The sequence below is a fragment of the Cygnus olor genome, chromosome 28 (genome assembly GCF_009769625.2).
Source record: "Cygnus olor isolate bCygOlo1 chromosome 28, bCygOlo1.pri.v2, whole genome shotgun sequence".
Taxonomy (NCBI): Eukaryota; Metazoa; Chordata; class Aves; order Anseriformes; family Anatidae; genus Cygnus; species Cygnus olor.
In genome coordinates this window covers 670,960-677,402 of record NC_049196.1, presented here as the reverse complement: position 1 = coordinate 677,402, position 6,443 = coordinate 670,960, and the positions used below count along the sequence as shown (strand labels likewise).

At 55.7% G+C, this 6,443-nt stretch overlaps 1 long non-coding RNA gene across 1 annotated transcript; it reads right to left on the bottom strand.

Annotated features, from left to right (window-relative positions):
- Window positions 1-1,841: 1,841 nt before the first annotated feature.
- On the bottom strand, window positions 1,842-5,980 carry LOC121060759. The gene is made up of 3 exons (XR_005814914.1): window positions 5,172-5,980; window positions 3,492-5,085; window positions 1,842-2,746 (listed from the first exon to the last, which is right to left on the bottom strand). It is a non-coding gene; the product is annotated as an uncharacterized LOC121060759 (long non-coding RNA).
- Between the last annotated feature and the right edge of the window lie 463 nt (window positions 5,981-6,443).

Sequence of the window (6,443 nt, the reverse complement as noted above, 5' to 3'; positions counted from 1 at the left end):
TCACTAGTTGCTTCATGGATTAGTCATTTATGGTGTCTAAAACTCATTTTCTCTTCCAACAGAAGCAGCTTTCCCAGCTTCAAATTTTGTCCAGTTGCTCAAGTCATTTCCCCATAATAACAAAAATCTCATTTTCGATAGCTGAGGACTGCAAAGCCGGATATAGGAAATGGCAATGTTTCAGGAATTAAACCATTTTAACCGACAATTTATTGCACTAACTACATCCTCAGGTGACTAACTAGTTCCTAGTAAAAGAGGGGTTTCTGGAGCTGGTATTACCTCCCTGTAACAGAGCCTTTGAAATCTGCTCTGAAGTTTGAGAGTTGCCAAGGAGAAAGTTCTGTTACATTTGTCTTTTTCTGTTATTTTCTTTATGCCAGCTTTTCTAAGAACATTTTCTTTTTGATTGGCACTTTGTATTGTTTTGTTTGTAGCTATTTAAATGCATTGTTTTGACATCATGTGCATTTATACTCAATACATCATTAATTGGGGCGAATTCCATTCCTTTGCAATAATAAAATCCTCCGGAATAAGTCCCTACACTATTCACAACATTTTCTACACCACGGCTAAGCAAACCCACTGAAACCCCCTGTTCGAACAACGATGGAGACTTCAGCAGGATCTCAGGGAGGCCCCAAAGCTCTGCTCTACCTGTACCACCAGTGCTTCGAAAAGCAGTCTCCACAACCCACGAAGAGCAAATTGCCAGCCAAGATTTGGAGTCAGCTCAAAGCTGTGCTGCAAGCCAGGAGCTAATAAATGTCACCGAGCCCGCACAGAGTAGATTAGAAACGGCCATTTGGATTTTGGCCATCAGGCTGTGCAGCGCAGCTGCGACACCTCTCTGCGCTCCTGCTTGAATGAGAATGGATTGGGGAAAAAAAGTTCATTTGTAATTTAAAAATCACCTGAGCGGGTTAATCTGCCTCGGGGAGTCACTCCAGCGGCCTGCACCTTATTCCAAATCCCAGTCGTCCTCTGCCAGCTACTGGATCCTGCTCTGGTTACTTTTGTCCTCCAGACTGGAAGGCCTGTTAACAAAGCAGGTTTTTCGCTGAGACACTTAGGTACCATGACTAAGTAAGCCCTTAATGCTCTTAGAAATTCAATAGTTGAAGCAGATAAAGGTCATCTGGTGCTCCAGTGACCTCCCTGTCTTGTCTGGTCACTGTTTCTCCAGAACAGCCCCGTCCACCATTTGTTCAAAGCTGATGCTCCATTTGGCCCTCTTAAAGCTTTTATTTCGTTCCATCTTATCAAATCAGCAGCCCTGCCCTCCAACCATTTTGTCATCTGCACAGCACAACAGAGACATTTCTGGTTTTTCTGCTAGGTTTCTGGTACAAACATCCAATTTAGCACTACGAAGGCCATTCTTAGGCTTTGTGCTTTGAAGAAAGCGGGCGGTCTAGAAGCTACAAAGGACAGTGCTGGGTACGGGGAAGATCCAGCAGTTACCTGCAATATGGGGATGCTGAGGGCTTGCTGCAGCACGGTGCAATAAGGAGCTGGTGGGCATCAGGCTGAACCCACTGTACAACCCTGCTGCATTCGGGTTTTGGTATGCGCTCCCCACTCCCATCTGCTCTGCTGCTCTGGGTTGGCTTCAGCCAGCTGAGAACAAACCCTGCCCTGAAGAAAATCAGCTCAAAGGAGCCCCTAAATGTACAAAACCCAAGTGCTGGGCGGAATCCCCAGGCAAGGCCATCAGGTTCTGGTTCCTGACACACAGCAGAGCTGCGATCTGACTCACAGCAACGTGACTCAGGAGTAACTACCAAAGCCTTAACAGAAGCAAATCAAGGACAAGATATTTCTGTACCGAGTATTTCTGTAAAGTCAGTTTGGTTGCAGGTTGAGTTCGATGAAAGCCTGCACCGGTCTGGAACAGGCATTACAAACATCTGGGCAGCATGCAAACACAGGTGAACTGCCTGGCCCTTGATCTTGATGTAAGAGGAGTTACACAAGTCAAAGAAATACCAAAACGTCTGGCTGCAAGCTCTGCAGAACAGCCAGGGAAAGCTGCAAAGAAAAGCAGTCAAATGCCCAGATGCAATCACATCCCTGCAAGACTCTATCTCCCTGCCCAGGCGGCTGCAGAGAAGTGGCAGGCTCGCTTCTTTGATGAAGAAGATCAAAATGGCACCAGACTCCAGCAAAGGTGCGATAACAGCGGATGATAATAAGGGACTTGAACCACCCACATACAAATACGCGGCACAGCAGGACACAGTTTAGAGACAAAGTACCTCCACGCTCAGCACGCTGCTCCATGCTTGGAGCAAGGAGAGGAGAAGGAAGAAGTGGGAAGGCCATTCTTGACTTAGTTTTAAGTGGCACGCAGGAGAGAATTCACAAAGCAATAGCTGAGACACTGAGTAACAGCAGCCCCGGCGCTGCTCAATTCAGCTTTGCACAGGGAAGTCAGGACCAAGCAGCGGCGTGTGACACTAAGCGGAGGCAAACGCTAAAAACCAGTGTGAAGTTAATTACAGGAGCATAAAGGGGTTCTGAAGAGCAAATAAGTAAAAGTATAAAAACAAACAACAGGGCTGAGCACGTTGAAAAGCCAGGAGGAGAACATGGGGCTGTTAGACTGTCAGGGGTTAAAGAGAGCAATTATGGGAGATGAGGATATCGCTGAGCTGCTAAAGGACTCTTCTGCTTCCATCTTCCACACCTTCCCTGGAGATTTCGGTGCCTTCTGTAGCCTCCAGGGGGTTATTATCTATGGCTGGGGCAACAGCAGACATGGCTAGGAAACGTGACCAGTTAAAGAGAAATACATTACCAAGCCCATTCGATCAGTTAAAAGGCTCCAGCCTACTCCATTCTCTGACCCCACTTTCCAGAGAGAGTATCCACCGCTGGGGACACCACAAAGGAAAGGTGGGAGCTCCTGGTCTGACCCTAAAAGTGAGGAGACAGGCGAGACACCCAAAAAGGCCAAATTCTGATAACGAAAGGGGAAGATCTTTTCCAGAGTTGTGAGGTCAAACGGACTGAATGTTCTACACTGGGGGGAGAAATTGTAACCGGCACTGCTAAGGTATCTGGGGAAGTGTTTGAGCCCTGCGTTCCAGCCAGTTCTGGGTGGAAAGCAGGGGAATTGGTGCCAGGGCGGTTTGTTCTTCCTCTGCAGCATATTAGCTGCAGCCAGGACATGGGGCTGGAAGGCTTTCACAGATGATCGGGGCTGGCAGCTCTTAAAGTGATGTCAATAGGAGGTAAGTGAGCTCTGGTTGCTTCTACCCAAGGGTGCTGTACCTAAGTGGCGTGGCTGAAAAACCAGCCCTGCACCTGTAGCCTGCAGACCCACACCTCACCCAGTCCCTGACACCAGGCTGCAGGAGGCTGCCAAATCCCTGCTGGCACACGTGGGAGCGCCCGGAGGGCTTGCACAGCCCGGTTCAAGGGCCACGTGCTCCCAGCGAGCAAGGAGACCCAGAGGCCAACAGAGCTCTGAATGTAACACCCACCTTCGCAGCCCTGCGTTGTCATCAGCAACGGGGAAGCAGAAAGATTTAGGCCGGCAGGGACTCGTGGAGGTCTCGTAGGCAGAGCGGAGCTGGGGAGCGCCGTCCTTCCCAAGCATGCCGGAGCGAATCCGTGCAGGGGAGCTCCCGTTCCTGGGGGCTCCGAGGCGCCTCGGCAGAGGCGGCTGCGTGACAGCAGCCCCCTCGGCCGCTTGTTAACGTTCAGTCCCCGGCGATGGCAGATGCTTTGGGGCTGAATCACAGGGATTTGTCGCGGCGAGCATCGCCTCGGCACCTGCTGCATGCTGAATACCTCCCCTTCCTCTGCCTCCAGCCACCCTGCCCTTCACGGGCCATCACCCCACGGGAGCCGCCTGCACTGCAGAGTGTGGGTGCTGCACCCACAGAGGCGGGGGACAGCCGCTGGCCGGCAGCCAGGCTCTCTGCAAAGCCCCTGCCTTGCAGGAAACAGAGAACGGGTTAAAAATCCCACCTGGAGCTACGCAGCCCCCAGGACGCAGGGTGAGGGGACAGCCTGGGGGCAGCAGGCTGGAGGGCTCGGGGAGGGGGCACAGAGATATCTCCCACGATGAAGCCGCAGCCCAAGGGACATGGGACACAATACTCCTCCCACGTCCTGCAGGACAAACATCTGAGGAGAGGCTCAGATCATCTCAGGGACCCAGCAGCACCCGAGACCCTCCTCTCCAGAGGGAACTGCCTCCCCGACCGCAGCCCCCGGGGCCATGAGCCACCCACACCCGTCCCAGGGCGGTCCCATGAGACCCTCCCCAGCTTCCCTGCCCCATCTCGGCCTCCCAGCAGAGCCCTCCTCTCGCCACGCTCGTGCCTCCAAGAGGAGCAGTGCTTGCGTTCACTCTGCTCCTAGGGGAGGACCTCGTATGAGCTGCTCTCACATCTCCCCAGCTCGCCAAAGCTGCTTTTCAAAGACAGCCCTGCTCCAGCTAACGACCTGAAGAGAGGCTCCTGCGGCCTCGCTTGCCCACGCTGTCCTAAAATCTGCCCCACGGGCCACAGCTCTGCACCCTGAGCACTGAAGTCACAGCTGGACACAGCCGTACCACGGGCAGCATCACCTCTAGGACCACATCCAGACACGGGATGGAAATTGAGGCAGAGCAATGCTCTGACCACCAGAAAGCTGTTCCTCCCACAGCCCCTTCCCACGGAGATTATGACTAACAGAGACATCCCTCTTGCACAGCGTTTGTGCAGGAGAGCATCAGGGTGTGGAAAAGCTCGGCATACAAGCACGTGATGACGAGTTTATGCTGACGTGTGAAACGGGTTTACTCGTTCCCTTTGGACTGCCTATGGCAAAAGGGGTTAACTTCTCCTCCAGGACTGCCGGAGGGAATCAGAGCTGGAAACGGTCAGGCTGGCTTTGGGTGTTATCCCCTAATGGATGACAGCACAGATGGATAACAGCAGATAAAGGAGTTGCCTGGGAGATGCCATGGGATAGCAAGGGCTGAGCACTGACTTTTAGGGACTGGCAGCCAAGGACAGGCACAAACACAGACTTCACCCCAAATGTGAATCGGCCGCGGTCTGACACTGGGCCGTCAGTGGGCTACTGCAGAGACAGAGCAGAAATCCTCAGCCCTGGGGACCTGAGGTGGGCTCTGCCGCCCTGATGGGCATGGGGCATGGCTCACCCACCACTCAGCTGTCGTCCTCCTGGCCCCGTGAAGCACCAAGACCGTCCCGCAGCGATCACGCAGCATGCCGTCCGCTTGTCCATTCCCAACCGGCTGGCCGTGGCACCGGGAGGAAAGCCAAAGCCTTCGGCTGCACGAGGGACAGGAGCTGCTGTGCAAACCCACAGATGCCGTTCATGAAGGAGAACGACCCCAGGCAGCACAAACCCTGCGTCCCGTGCCCGTTGCTCAACCTCGGGGCTCTACCACATCCCTCCCAGACCCCAAATCCCCCAAGAGGGAGCACAAGAGATTTCTCCACCCCAAAGCTGACGTATTTACCGAGATTCCCAGAGAAAAGGTCAGTGATGGCTGCACGTCCCCCTTGAGGGTCACCAGCCCCAGAGCCAACCCCCCAGAGCCATCGCCCTGGGGACCCCTCAGCCCTGGGTGGTCGTGGATCCCACGGGGGCAGCGCCGTGGAGGGGCAGCCATGGGCTGTGACCAGCCCTGGGCACCTTGGTGGAGGCCAGGCCAGGCCCTGGGGGAGCCCCACAAGCTCTGGGGGGACCCCCCAGGTCCGGGAGGGCCCTGCTCGGGGCTGGGTGAGGCTCCAAGGAGTTGGGGTACAAGGGGCTGTGCCACGGAGCAGGGCCGGGACAGGGACCGGGACCCCCTCAGACTGGGACCCCCTCAAGCCAGGACCCCCTTCAAACCTGGGCTCTCCTCAGACTGGATCCCCCCACCCCAGGCAGGGACCCAAATCTTCCTTGGGCCCGGGATCCCCTCTAACAGGGACCCCCTCAGACCAGGACCAGGTCCAGGACCCCCCTCAGATCAGATCCCCCCACCTCAGGCAGGGACCCACATCCCCCACATTGACCCAGGACCCCCTCAGACCAGGACCCCCTCACACTGGGACCGCGATCACCCCCAGCCCGGGGTCTACCTCAGCCTGGGACTGTGACCCCCCCACACCCAGACCCCTCAGCCCAGGACCTCCTCAGATCAGATCCCCCCACCCCAGATCAACCCAGGACCCCCTCAGACCTGGCCCCCCTCACACTGGGGCCAGGATCTTACTCAGACCCAGACCCCTCAGCTCAGGACCTCCCAGACCCAGACCCCCCAGCCCAGGACCCCCCGGCCCGGGACCCCCTTAGCCCGGGAACCCCCAGCCCCTGCCCCCTCAGCCCCAGACCCCTCAGCCCCGGACCCCCCCAGCCCCAGACCCCTCAGATCGGGGCCACCCCCGTACCAGGGCCCCCCCCCCCAATCCGTACCAGGGACCGGT